This window comes from Hyperolius riggenbachi, chromosome 7 (assembly GCF_040937935.1).
Source record: "Hyperolius riggenbachi isolate aHypRig1 chromosome 7, aHypRig1.pri, whole genome shotgun sequence".
NCBI classification, from domain to species: Eukaryota; Metazoa; Chordata; class Amphibia; order Anura; family Hyperoliidae; genus Hyperolius; species Hyperolius riggenbachi.
In genome coordinates this window covers 283,056,985-283,071,747 of record NC_090652.1, presented here as the reverse complement: position 1 = coordinate 283,071,747, position 14,763 = coordinate 283,056,985, and the positions used below count along the sequence as shown (strand labels likewise).

Below are 14,763 nucleotides of genomic sequence, written 5' to 3'. Positions count from 1 at the left end.
ATGCACAGAAGGAGATACTGGTTTCTTGGTAGTTGGAAACAGCTGCTATTTCCCACAATGCAACAAGGTTCACAGACAGGAAACTAGGTCCTGACATAACATTGTGGGAGGGGTTTCACCACAATATCAGCCACACAGGCCGCCTGACGATCTATTCCAGAAAAGGTAAAGATTTCTCATGGGAAAGGGGGTATCAGCTACTGATTGGGATGAAGTTCAATCCTTGGTTACAGTTACTCTTTAAATTAACCCACCAGTATGTTTTAAAGGTGCTAAAACATGTACACTTTCTTGCAAAGTGTTGACAACCTGGAAAGCAGTTTCATTCAAAGACTTTAGCACCCCTTTAAGAGAGGAGATTCTGACAAATGCGCGGTCAGCGACCACCAAGGGAAAAGGGGCCGGTGATATTCCAATAACAGAGAAAAGGCCTCATTACTGAGGAATGCAGAGCTCTGGCGACTGTTGGGAACTGAGAACTCACTGATAGGCAATGTTAAGCACCTGTTCCCTGGAATATCTGACCATCTACGTTATGTGAAAAATATCCCATCTTCAACTGTTCCAAAGACAAACACAGCAGCCTGGAGTCCATTGTGTTCAAACTGCACTCCTCTCTATTTATCTCTATTGCAAATAAACGGGGCCAGATTATGTAGAAGAAAAAAAATGCCATGCTAAACATCATCACTGCTCAAGTCATTTAGTAGTTTGATTTTCTAAAATCAATATGATTCTATTCCAGTTTGAAAGACAGCTGTGGATGATTTAAATGGCCATGAAAGCAAAACAGCAAAACAGCATTCTGACAATGAAACCGATGTGCCTTCGGTTTACCTTTTGAAGTACAGACTGCCCAGAAAGTCCTAAATTCCTGCTGAGAAACTAGCTGCATAGAGTAGGCAGTGTTGCCGCTTTTGCTGCACATATTGACTACAGAGATATATACTAAAGATCGATTCAACAAGGTTTTGTTCTCCCCACTCACCCTGCCTGCGGCATAATGCCATAGCAGTGCAGCACCCCCCCCCCCCCCCCCACACCAGAACCTGTTTCATGGTATTCATGGAAGATGGGCCTCCAGACTGTAGAGGGAGAAAGGGGGTGTGATTATTGGTGTCCCCGTCAAAATGTTGCTGGGTGCTTCATAATTAGCAGTTATGCCCCTGCTCACGTACATGCAAAAAAGATTTGAGAGGCCCGAAATATCTGCTAGTAGAGCTGCTAGTAGAATATTGGTAAATTTGCCGATATTCTACTATTTTGCATTGTAAATTAGTGGTAAAAGGTACAGATATTTTACTACAACTGAAGCTGACGTTATTCTCACACCGAACTCCCCCTCTGCCGATGACTAACCCTAACCACACCCCCCTCAACCCCCAACTGATGCCTAACCCTAATCATCTCTTCTCTGATGCCTAACCCTAACACCATCCCCCAATCAATGACTAACCTTAACACACAGCCCCGATACCTAACCTTAACCACCCCCCCCCCCCCTTCCCACTGATGCCTAACCTTAACCACCCTACCACAGAAACAAAAAATATATAAGTTAATGTGGGGAATTTGGGCACCATCAGCAGCCGATCAAATAGTGGGTGCTGGGGCCCTCTGCTATGCAAACTGCGGCTACAAATAGGGGGCGCTATAGCTTTATTAGTATGGATTCCTTTGCCGGTGCTCAAACTCCCACGGTGCCTTAGATGTCCAAATTTCCTTCCTCTCCCTGCCCTGCTTGCGCAGAACTGGGAAACCATGTTTGTCTAGAGTGGCGCTTAAAAGTGTGCCATAAACACCGGCGGTGCTGCAAACCGCCGTCCAATAACACACTGGAAAATTAGAATTCCGCTACCTAATCTATTCCATCTGTATTACTCTGTAATTGACACCTATGATTGACTGACATAAATACAGGTGCATCCGTACGCACAGCTCACGCGGCTGCAAATGAAATAAATACAATTTCTGCATGAAAGTCCTCTAGATTAAATCCAACCTATTTTTATTTTCTTATGCTAATTTTCCCTTTGCGCTTTATTTATTTTTTTTTGGTTTGTGAGTCTTTTGCTCTGCCGTGCATGGAATATTGCTTCATAAATCGGACACGTCTCTCTAACAACGATGTCTCATCTTACCGGAAATAATCAGTTTAGTTAAGGACAATAAGCTTAATTTAGAAGGTAATTATGTCAACGAAAACAATTCTCTCTCGCACATTACCTGGGCATGATTGGATCGCGCTGCCTCATGCCTCATTTCATATCAGCTGCATACAGGTTAACCAGTCGTAATCGGGACGCCGTGAAAAAAGATGATTGCTGGAACCGGTCCTCTTCCCGCCTCTGTTCAATAGGGTATAATGCGTTCACAAAGGAAGAGATTATACACTGCTGTATTATTGTAGGAGAAGCAAAACAGTTCACTGTCAAGGTTGTAGCTTGATCACATGACGACTATGGAGTCTAGAAAACCAGGTAGCCCAGTACAGGATGCTGTATGGGGGGGCATGGTCCTTAAAGGATACCCGAAGTGACATGTGACATGATGAGATAGACATGTGTATGTACAGTGCCTACCACACAAATAACTATGCTGTGTTCCTTTTTTCCTTTCTCTGCCTGAAAGAGTTAAATATCAGGTATGTAAGTGGCTGACTCAGTCCTGACTCAGAACAGGAAGTGACTACAGTGTGACCCTCACTGATAAGAAATTCCAACTATAACACACTTTCCTAGCAGAAAATGGCTTCTGAGAGCAGGAAAGAGATAAAAAGGTTCAATAGTTCATAAATTATAGCTCTGGCATACTTCAATGAATGTGTCATTGAGCAAAAACAGTAAAACTTAAAAAGTAGATTTAAACATAAAATAAAACTGTGGAATATCTTAAAAAAAAAGTCAATTGTAGGAGAAGGAAGTTGCCCATGGGGAGGTTAAAGTGTACCCAAGGCAGATTTGGGGGGTGCATATGGAACACAGAGGCATGTTCCCTACTCTATGCTATGCCTCTGTGTCTCCTTAGCACCGTTCTCAGCCCCTCTGCTCTGGGCTGCAACTCCCCCAAATTGCTGTCATACAGTTTGTTGGCAATTTTGAGAGAAAGGGGCATCCCTTGCAGGATCAACTCTGGTCATCTCCTCTCAATGGCCCTTCACCGCCCATTCCCCACCTTTCTGAGCTCTGTGCTTCTCGGATGAGAGCACAGAGTTCTGCCTGCAGTGTCATGACCACTGGAAGTAAGAGTAAGCCATCACAGGCTTCAGGAGGGTCGTGGAGTGGTGATAATGGACACTAACTAATCTGGCTTGAAGCCCCCCCCCCGCCCTCTGCAGGCACATGATTATATTGGTGCAGAGGTCCTTTCTTTGACTGGATTGTTTAACTTCTGAGGTTGAGTACTTTCAGATCAGTTTACTATTAGGGCTTGTTCACATCTAGGGCATTTTCACCTTTTTTTAAGCGTCTGTGATTTTCAAAATCGCACTAAAAGCACTAGTGCAATGATTCCCTATGAGAGTGTTCACATCTGAGCGGTTTGATTCCGATACGCTCACCGAAGTGCTGCCTGTACCATTTTTGGGGTGATTTGCCTCAATGGAAGGTATAGGACAGTGATCTGCAAACTTGGCTCTGCAGCTGTTAGGGAACTACAAGTCCCACAAACAATGTACTGCGGGAGTCTGACAGCCACAGTCCTGCTGCACGTTTGCGGTTTGCAGAAGAGTTTCTGCCTCAATGTAAAGTATAGGAAAAACGCAAACTGCTCTGGAAAACGCTACATCAGAGCGGTTTTCCAGGCGTTTTTGTTACAGAAGCTGTTCAGTAACAGCTTTTACTGTAACAATATTCGTAATCTGCTACACAAAAATGCTCCCAAAGACGCTAGGCATGTTTAGAAAACGTCTCTAAACATGCCTAGAATCGCTCTGAAATCTGCTAAAAAAAGTGGTTTTGGTGTGCACTGGACCTAATAGACCGTTCCCTGGTGTGAAAGGTAAAATTCCATTATCCAGTTGACAGGAAACAATTAGAAAAGTAAAGTATTGTCAACACGTTTGTATTGTTTGAGAACTCAGCAGCACTAACTGGAATTACGCTTTCAAGATGTGTATATTTAGAGACCTGCGCTAGCAAAAGATTATGTATAAATAACTACAAAGAAAGGTAACACCGCTAATATAAGCTTCCCATGAGAACTGCGATTAATGTGTTTTCTGCAGTATTTTTCACTTGTTATGCAAATGTCACACCTCCTGGGAGGCTATGACTGTCTGGAGCCTATTCTGACGGGAACCTGTGATCACACTTTGTGTACCTGTAAACACCTGACACTTAGAGAGGACTATTGATTTGTTACAGAACATCCAGCTTGAAAAACAGCTCCTCATTCTCAGAGAACAAAGGATCATAAACATCTCTAATGTAAAAGTTAGGTCTCATTCTTGTGTGTTCTCCAACTGTCAACCACTCTCATGACACTGCTAACCGTTTGCAGGTGACTTGTAGTGTTCGGAACTGGTGGTGGCGGCCCATTGCTTGAATCGTAAGGACAATCCTATGACTGCCCAGTAATCTCTAGAGGCATAATTACAGTTTGTGGGGCCAGTTAGCGAAACGTTGATGCCCCCCCTCATGTTCACACCCCTTTCCTTGCCTCCCCTTGGTGCCCGTGATAGCCTTGGGGCCCAGCTCACAAGGGTGTGGCCATCATGATCTTCACACCTATAACAAGTGTAGCCCCAAAAACTCCTGATCTGAAGTGTTGAAGGGAAGGGTAGTAGTTGGGTCTACCAAAACTCTTCCTTCCTCCCCCCCCCCCCCCCCAACCGGCGCTGCTCCCCTCTAGTTACGCCCACAGTAACCTCATAATGTTGCTGACACACTTACAATTACAGATGCTGCATAATGTTGGTTGGTAGCGTCAAACAGGGGCCTGGTTGATGCTAACCCGCAACAAATATTACCACAAAAGTAAGGTGGCCATCAGGGGTAGGCCAAAGTTGCTATTGTGTCTAGGACCCTATTTTGTCTTCATCCGTCTTTGGGTCAAATTGAGAAAAACACAAGAAACAAATTCGTTTTGAATAAAACCCCTAACAAGCTTGGGAGCTATAGGTGGAAGGAATGGAGGCATACACTAGAATGCTGCACTACAACAGCCACATTTGTAAAGATAAAACACACTTGGTGGGGCACCAAGGTTACACAGGTACCATTTAAAGAGAAACTTTACCAAAATAGTAATAGGGGAAAAGATCAATTAAGATATTGCAAAGTGTGAAGGTAAAAAAAAAAATAGAAGATAGGTCAAGAAATGATTGACACTCGCCTTGTAAATCATTCATGTTTTTTATCCACTATGAGCCTGCAGGTCTGCATCTTTAGTGCTGATAAGCATGAACAAAATGGACAGCACCAACTGCCCTTATCTATCAGCACACCCACTAACAATGTGATAGGCTAAACGTTTGAATTGGTTGATAAACATGCATATGTATGTATACACAGAGGGAGTTACTGCTTGCTTGGCAGTTGACATCCACTATCTCCCACAATGCAACAAGGTTCACAGACAGGAAACTGTCATGAGGATGGCAATGACATCACACTTTGGGAAGGGTTTCACCTCAATATCAGCCACACAGGCATCCCTGATGATCTATTTGAGGAAAGGTAAAGATTTCTCATGGGAAAGGGTGTCTCGGCTACTGCCATGAAGTAAAACTTTGCGTTAAAGTTCCCCTCTAAGCCAGCCCCTTGAAAAAGCCTGGAAAGTCTACTTGAGATTCCTGCCTCACCCGTTATCGGCAAAGAGAAGCTGATGACGGCCTAGACACCGATCACAAAATCCATTCCGTATTCATTCTCCGCAAATACACTTAACAAGTTCTTGCTAGTTGTTTGTGACAATGTGTAAAGTGAAGTAAACAATGTGTTTATACAGTCTATTCCCAGAGCAGCTTGTTAAATGGTGAAATGTGCCACATCACTCCTGGATGGGTTGAGGAGCAAGTGAACCATTTTATACAATGGTCCTGGAGCCTCTTAGACTGGTTAACTTTTCTCGGTGTGATTTCCTGCTGACAGGCCTGCGTCCTTCATTAGGAGTCTTCCTGTCTAGGAATATCGCCACGTCTTTACGGGTCCTGTCAGTTCTTTGTAATAATTGTAATAATACCGCTGACAGTCCTCTCACATAAGTCGTTTATCAGGTCATTTATCTGATGGAGGAGGCCTGCAGATGGGGAAGCGATGGTGGGTTGACGTTGGGGACAAGAATGATGGTGTGTATCGGACTGTCATGTGGATTCCGCTGAGGGTATTCCTGCTACGTCACCACCTGTAATTTTCCACTTAGCTTGTCACTTTACCCTGGAGACGTTTTAATTACACAAATGTAACATCGAAATATGAGAAATTGTTATTGTTTGTGCTCTTGTCTCAGTCCTTTGAAAGAAAAGAACACTTCATCTGATTCTTCACGACCCGGGGAAAAATATAAAACACAATAATAGAGGCTTCCTTTTTAGCCCTTAGATATAATTTAGATACATACTGAGGATTAACATTGAAGTACCCTCATGTATTTTACCATATATATCAGTGGGAACATTATAGAAAACACCTATCCTGCTCTCTGTTTCACTCTTCACTGCTCAGCCTGCTTGTTAGCAGCCCTGATAAAATCCCCGACTGAGCTTTGCTCAGGAATCATTATAGGTAAGTCATTAAAGAAGAGCCAGAAGGGGGCAGGCTTGGGCTTGAAAAGACATCAGAGAAGACAGACTCAGCTATAATGATTCCTAAGCAAAGCCAAACTGAATGCTCAGTCTGGGATTTTATCAGGGCTGCTAACAAGCAAGCTGTGCAGTGGAGAATGAAACAGAGAGCAGGGTAGGTGTTTTCTCTAATGTTCCCACTGATATATATGGTAAAATACATGAGAGTGCTTCGTCTCTGGTTCACTTTAAAGTGTTACTAAAACCGTCATATATATATATATATATATATATATATATATATATATATATATATATATATATATATATATATATATATATATATATATATATATATATATCCACATGTTTTCAAACTCTCCTCCATGTAATAATTAAAGCAAACCTAAACAGAAATGTGTGTGTAGTACAGATAACAAATAGAACATTAGTAGCAAAGAAAAAAGTCTCTTGTTGTTTTCCAGTACAGGAAGAGTTAAAACACTTGACTTGAGTTGTTATCTATGCTAAAGAGCTTCTCTGAGCTATTCAACCAACTTGGTCGAACTCAATCCTGTTTTCTAAATAGCTTAAAGTGAACCTCCAGACTAAAAATCGACTCAGCAGCACTGAAAAGGCCTGGTGTTTCTTTAACAGTTTCACAGCATCAGGACTTGGTTTCTCTTATACAAGCCTCATTTTTAGCTGCACAGAAGAAAACTGCCCAGGCAGTTTCCCCTTTATGTTGTGCAAAGCATGATGGGATTTCTGATGTTGTTGTTCTCGTTCTGCTGTTTTGGTGCAATTTTTTTTTTTTACAGTTGGAATTTGACATTTGAAGCCTATTGTGTGTAGCTGGGAGGGGTTATCAGGACACAGGACAGTTGGAACTGTTTGGAACTGTGTCTCATGCTCCCTGTCACCTCCTTTCAACCAAAAAGATGGCTGCCACCATGACAAAGATGGCAGCCCCCATGAATCACAAACATTTCCCTGTTCTTTTAAAATGGGGTGGGTAAAAGATTATATTACCTATCTATTCTAATTAACATAACTAATGTAACTTAATAACAGTATGCTTGTTTAGGCTGAAGTTCCCCTTTAAACAGCCAAAAACAGTGAGAGACAGCTTGAGAGTTTAAGATAAGGTTTTACTGCAGGGAAGTTCAAATGGGTCATTAGCTCTGATCTGTTTTACAGCTTAAAATACAGGGTGTGGTTTCTAAACTGCAAATATGACAGAATGATGCAATATTTTAAATAAAGCTATATAACTGAAAATAAAAATATGAGACTCTTTTCTTTGATACTAAATGTTCTATTTATTATTTGTACTACACATACAATTCCTTATATTATAAGTTTGTTTTCGATTCAGTGTCACTTTAAAATACACTGCATTAACCCTTTCCAATCCTATGTCAGATTATGTCTGACATTGTTTTTTTCCTCCATAGGACTAATGTCAGACATAGGAAAACTGACTGCGGATTCTTGCCCAATAAAAGTGGCATAGTATTAGCCCTTTCCGATCAAAGTATCACACTACTTTCGACGCTTTGATTGCTGCCAGCCCCACCCCCCACCGTTGTGCCACGTAATATAAATATTATGTTTTGGGCGGATGACTGGGGGGGGGGGTCACTGCCAAATCTACTCCGGTATGACGTCACCTTTTTTGGATGAAAGTCACGACAAAGTCCAACACTAAACCTCTCCAGCACTACACAGCACTACCTACTAATGGAATGACGCTGGCGTACGTGCAAGGGGGAGGAGCTACATCACACAAGCTGGCGCTCCCCTCCCCTCCCTGATGCTGGGTTACCTTGCTCTAGTGTGAAGAGGTACAGACCCGCCAAATCCCTTCAGGCCATGCCTCCCTACTAGACACCAACAGCCCTGATAGGTTATCAGCACCATAGAATGGTTTCAGCTATCAGAGTAATCAATGCATGCCCATGCCACTAATACATGGTACACACAATGCAATTTCCCATCAAATTGATGGTTGAATCGATAATTTTTGACAGGTCCGATCAGATTTCCGATCAATTTTCAGAACGATTTTCTTATCAATTCTATACAAAATCGATCAGAAAAACGATCGAAGATTAAATCAGACTTGCCAGAAATGTTTGTTTCGACCTTGAATCTGCCGGGAAATTGCATAGTGTGTACTACCAGGCATAAAAGAGGCATTTTTCAGATTTACTGGGAGTGACCAGTCAGCTGTCGGCTGCTGAGGAGGAAATAAGGATCAACTGCTCTGTTCCATTTTTATTTTCAAAATCTAAAGTACCTTTTCACAAAATACTTTATGCATAATAATTAATGTAAAAATAAATCTATTCTATTAAAAACTGTTATAAAAAAAATAACTGCGCAAACCAACCACATCTTTCAAAATAAATATTCAAATTCTTTTACAAAGCCAGTTGTGACTGGTTCTCTTGAATAGCTGTAGATACCTTCAGGCAACGCAAACACTAGATAAGACCCTGATTATCCCCCTGTAATAACAATTATGATTGTATTTTCTGTGACAGGCCTCTAATGACAATTAACCTTCTTGCATTTCCCATACAGCCGTGTAACAGAGAGCAAAATTTCCTAGCATTGCAGCAAATATATCTGTGCTAATAACTCTCCAACCGTAGCTAATCTGATTGAAACAATTCTTCCTAATTTCTCATTCATCAATGGGAAATTAACAGTACCTGAGTCCAGCAGAGGACAAGGGCAGAAGAGGAGACAGGCGGACTTCCACAAGAGCTGCCGATATGTGTGTCCAGGTTGTTGTTTTTTACTTAGTTGTTTTTGTTTTTTACTTAGTTGTTTTAGCACATAAAACTGCCCTTAAAGTGAGTGGGAACCACATTTTTTTTTAAAAATGAAGCAAATACTTACCTAAGGAGAGGGAAGGCTCTGGGTCGTATAGAGCCTTCCGTCTCCTCTCTCGGTGCTCTCTATCCTGTGCTGGCTCCCCCCCATTTCAATCTCCCACCAAAAGGGTATTTGGAAGTCTTCGGGAGCCGCGTCCTCCCAAAGACGTGCGGCTCCATACTGCACAGGCGTGAGCGTGCAAGAGAGCGTGCTTGCGCAGGCGCAGTACAGGGTCGCCCTTCTTCAGGAGCACTCGGGCTCCCTGAAGACTTCTGAAGCCTCCTTCGGCTGGGTAAAGCAGTATTTGACTAATTTAGTCAAATACTGCTACCGGGCGAGCCAGCACCGGAACGACGGGACCAGAAGCCTTCCCTCTCCTTGGGTAAGTATCTGTCTCATGGTGGTGGTGCGGCAGATGGGACACAGAGGCATGTTCCCTACTGCAGGACAATTCCTCGCGTACGTTAAAAAAGGGTGCCGGGAAAAAAGGGCGCAGGGTTTTAAGCGATAAGCATGAATAACGTTTAAAAAAAAATTGTGCTATATTTCGTTTAAAAATAATGTTTTATAAAGTTATAAATCATTAAATAATGTGTATGAAATCGGCAATTGTAAAAACGTTAATCTTCCCTGTTTAAAAACTGAAATTTATAATAACGTTTTATAAAACATTAATAAGAATGTTACTAAAGCTATACCTAACCCTACTCTCACACAGAACCCTCCCTGAACCTACCCCTAACCCCTAGACCCCCCTGGTGGTGCCTAAACCTAACCACCCCCCTGGAGGTGCCTAACCCTAAACCACCCCTGGTGGTGCCTAACCCTAACCACCCAGATGGTGGTGCCTAACCCTAAGACCCCCCTGGTGGTGCCTAAACCTAAGACACCCCTGGTGGTGCCTAAACCTAAGACCCCCCTGGTGGTGCCTAAACCTAAGACCCCCCTGTGATAAGCATTAATAACGTTTCAAAAAAATAATGTTTAAAAAATTATAAACCATTAAATAATGTGTAATCATGAGAAGCAGTTATAAAACATTAAAAGTCTCCGGGCGCCGCTTTTGTAACGTTATTTTTCTCCGGCGCCCTTTTTTCCTGTTGGGCACCCATTAAAAGATATTTATTATGGGAGTGAATGGCAGCGCCCTTTTTGTCCACCTGCCTCATGCGCCCAAATTTCCTGGTTCCAATTCCTCTGTGTCCCCCCCACCCCACTCTCTGACCCCCTCCCCCACCCCCTCCACTATCACCTCCTGAAATTAGCGACAAATTTGATTGTCGCTATTATTCCAGAGGGTAATGGGAGGAGAGAGGTATTTTTATTTATTTATTGTATTTATAAAGCACCGACATATTACGCAACGCTGAGCAATATTCCTTTTGCATTAATTGTACAGTTCTGATCCAGTTCTGTATTTCCTGCTTAAATGCCCACTAGGGGCATTCCTGCAGCCCTTCCAAAGCTGCCATTGGGCAGCTCTGTCTCTTCACGTCCACGCCCCCTGCCACTCCTTCCGCCTTTCTGCACACTGCTCTGCTAGAGGAGCTCTTCCAGTGTCCCCTGGGGTCAGGAAAGTGAAAGCAGAAGACTGCAGGCCACCGGTGCAGCAGAGATGGCAGCTACCTGATCCGCCCCAGCTTACCGGATCAGGTGGCATTGATCTTTTTTTGATTTCTAGCCACCCCTCGGGTCCTCTTTAATGTAACAGATAACTCAGAAAATAACACATTGCCATAACAGTACACAATAACGTAACAATATTCAGGTGGCCACACACAAAACATTGATAAATGGCACCTGTTAATTTGCGTACATTGAAAATGGGTGACACCGACATTTGGACAACAAAGATAGCGGCAAGTAGAATACTATAAATGACTGCATTTTTCCAGTAATAGAATTTCAGTAATCTTTATCGATATTTTACTATGGCCTAACTTAACCTTACTCTCACAGGAGCCATCCCTTTCGTCTAACAATAACTCACCCCCCTCTGATGCCTAAACCTAACCACCCCCTCGCCGATGTCTAACCCTTACCGACAGCCCCCCCAGTTGCCTAACTCTAACAAGCACCCCATACTGTAGCCTAACCCTAACTATGACCTTTTACCAATTCCTAACTCCAACCAACCTCTTGACCAATATCTAACCCTAACCAGCTCCGATTCCTAAACCTAACCACTCCACGCTGATGTCTAACCATAACTGACTCACCACCACCACCAGCAAGGATGCCTAACTCCACCAGACACCCACACTGAAGCCTAAGACTAACCACCCCCTTCAAATTTTTAACTCTAACCAACCCCTCAACCAATGTCTAACCCTAACTGACCCCCCCACCAATGCCTAACTCTAACAGACCCCCATACTGAAACCTTATGTTAACCACCCACTTCACCAATTCCTAACTCTAACTGACCCCTCCCTCAACCTATGTCTAACCCTAACCGACCCCTCCCCTCCCCACTGATGCCTAACCCTAGCCAACCCAACCCCCTCCCCGCCACAATATCCTCTAAACCCAATGCCTATAACTAATCTACCACTCCCTATGTCGAAATGTGCACCTATACAACCACCGCTAAATAATCAATATTCCTTTTGCATTATTGTACGGTTCTGATCCAATTCTGCATAACTTAACATTTTGAAAGGTTACAATAAACCATGTATAGGTAGTCAAGGCATTACCGGAATCAATGTTTGTTGATTTGTTGTCTGCATTTCACGTAATAAGTAACTTTGGTTCTTCTTCTGTGTGTGACATGTGATGCCCTTGACCAAAACTGCAGCTCAGCTAAGAGAAGGGATAAGCCAGATGTGATCTGTAGCATTGTGTGCTTCAGGGCTGAGCCCTTTTGCTTGTGTCTCTCCAATATGTCAAGTTGGGAGACTGTGAAGGATGCTTCACTTCTTCGCCCTAAATACACTTGTGTTAAGAAAAGCAAATCTTCAAAATCCAAAAGCCACCATTTTTTAATATCATGGACGGTAAAGGGATACATGATGTTACCCATGCATTAAGGTTGAAATAATTGATCAATGTGACTCATCGTCATTTTAAACTTTAATCACTTGTGTAATTTTAAAAAGTTGAAGTAAAACTCAAGAAACCAAAAAAAAAAAAAAAATTTGCTATGAAGATGGGAGGTTCTGGATCTCATAAAGTCTTCATAGTCCTCTCTCCTTGGCCTTGGTTCTGCGCTGTCTCTCCCCCCATTCAAGTTATTCAACCTACTGGTGGGATACGCCTTCAGGAGTCCTCCGTAGGCTGCCTATCTTCAGAAGCACTCAGGGACACAAGTGCCATGGACTTTCTAAGCCATGGAATTTCAACAGGGGACAGGGGTGGTCCGAGGACACAGAGAGCAGGGCTGGTGCTACCATATGGGAAAAGGGGACAATTGCACAGCAGGAGATATTGGCAGCTCTTCCAAATACAGGGTGCACCCAAGTTGACCAGGTGCATGGATGTGCAGAGCCCAAAACACGGGCAGATTACACAACTTGCATTCAAAACATATGCAGCAAAGGAGGACGTTAGTTTCCAAAGCAGTTTGCACGCAGGATCTTCGGTACTAGACTCTTCCACTACGATGACAGGCTCTCACAGAAGAGACTTAACCGCTAGCTAAACCTAACCACTAGCTAACAGTTAAAACATAGTATGAACCTGAGGCTGCTAGGCATAAATGGTCTACACATTTTATAAAGAACAGGGAAAACATTAGCAGCACTCCAATTGCCCCAGAGCCCCAGCATCCATAGGGGTGGGGCAACCATCTATCTCCCAACCCTCCTCCTCCCCCCGCAGCTTTACAGAGGCAGAAGTGACAGGCACACACTTGCCTCCTCCGAGTTCCAGGTGTTGCAGGTTCATCTTCTCGTTAGTGTTGCACCTCTGCACTTCCTACTTCTTGTTTGGGCTCTAGTGCCTGTTGTGAGAAGCAGGAAGTGCAGAGCAGCAACACTACAGAGAAGACAGATGGGACTTCCAGCGCCTGGAACTCAGAGGATGTGAGTGTCTGCTTGTCATCCCTGCCTCTGCTGTGGGGGGGGGAGGGTCTTTAGGAGCACCTCTGACTACTATGCAGGGGGGTAGGGTGCCCCCAGGCTACTTTTTAGGATCCAGAGCTTTCCCTCTACATAAGTGAGTAACTAACTTTTTTCAGCTAGTTTTAAGAAACAGATACCTACCTAAGTAGTGGGAAGAATCTGGGTACACCAGAGGTGGGAAGCATCTGGGTACACCAGAGGTGGGAAGCGTCTGGGTACACCAGTGGTGGGAAGCGTCTGGGTACACCAGAGGTGGAAAGCTTCTGCGTACACCAGAGGCGGGAAGCATCTGGGTACACTAGAGGCGGGAAGCATCTGGGTACACCAGAGGCGGGAAGCATCTGGGTACACCAGAGGTTTGGGTACACCAGAGGTGGGAAGCGTCTGGGTACACCAGAGGTGGGAAGCGTCTGGACACACCAGAGGTGGAAAGCGTCTGGGTACACCAAAGGTTGGAAGCGGCTGGGTACACCAGAGGTGGGAAGCGTCTGGGTACACCAGAGATGGGAAGCATCTGGGTACACCAAAGGTGGGAAGCGGCTGGGTACACCAGAGGAGGGGAAGCGTCTGGGTACACCAGAGGTAGGAAGCGTCTGGGTACACCAGAGGTGGGAAGCATCTGGGTACACCAGAGGTGGGAAGCATCTGGGTACACCAGAGGTTTGGGTACACCAGAGGTGGGAAGCGTCTGGGTACACCAGAGGTGGGACGCATCTGGGTACACCAGAGGTGGGAAGCGTCTGGGTACACCAGAGATGGGAAGCATCTGGGTACACCAGAGGTGGAAAGCATCTGGTACACCAGTGGTGGAAAGCGTCTGGGTACACCAGAGGTGGAAAGCATCTGGTACACCAGTGGTGGAAAGCGTCTGGGTACACCAGAGGTGGGAAGCGTCTGGGTACACCAGAGGGGGGGAAGCGTCTGGGTACACCAGAGGGGGGGAAGCGTCTGGGTACACCAGGAGTGGGAAGCGTCTGGGTACACCAGAGGTGGGAAGCATCTGGGTACACCAGAGGTGGAAAGCTTCTGCGTACACCAGAGGCGGGAAACATCTGGGTACACTAGAGGCGGGAAGCATCTGGGTACACC

The 14,763-nt window shown here is 44.2% G+C and overlaps 1 protein-coding gene across 2 annotated transcripts in view; it reads left to right on the top strand.

The window, feature by feature from the left end:
- The window catches only part of ARHGAP15 (Rho GTPase activating protein 15), an 862,741-nt gene that overhangs the window by 199,501 nt on the left and 648,477 nt on the right, over positions 1-14,763 (top strand). The gene's annotated exons all lie outside the window — the stretch shown is intronic.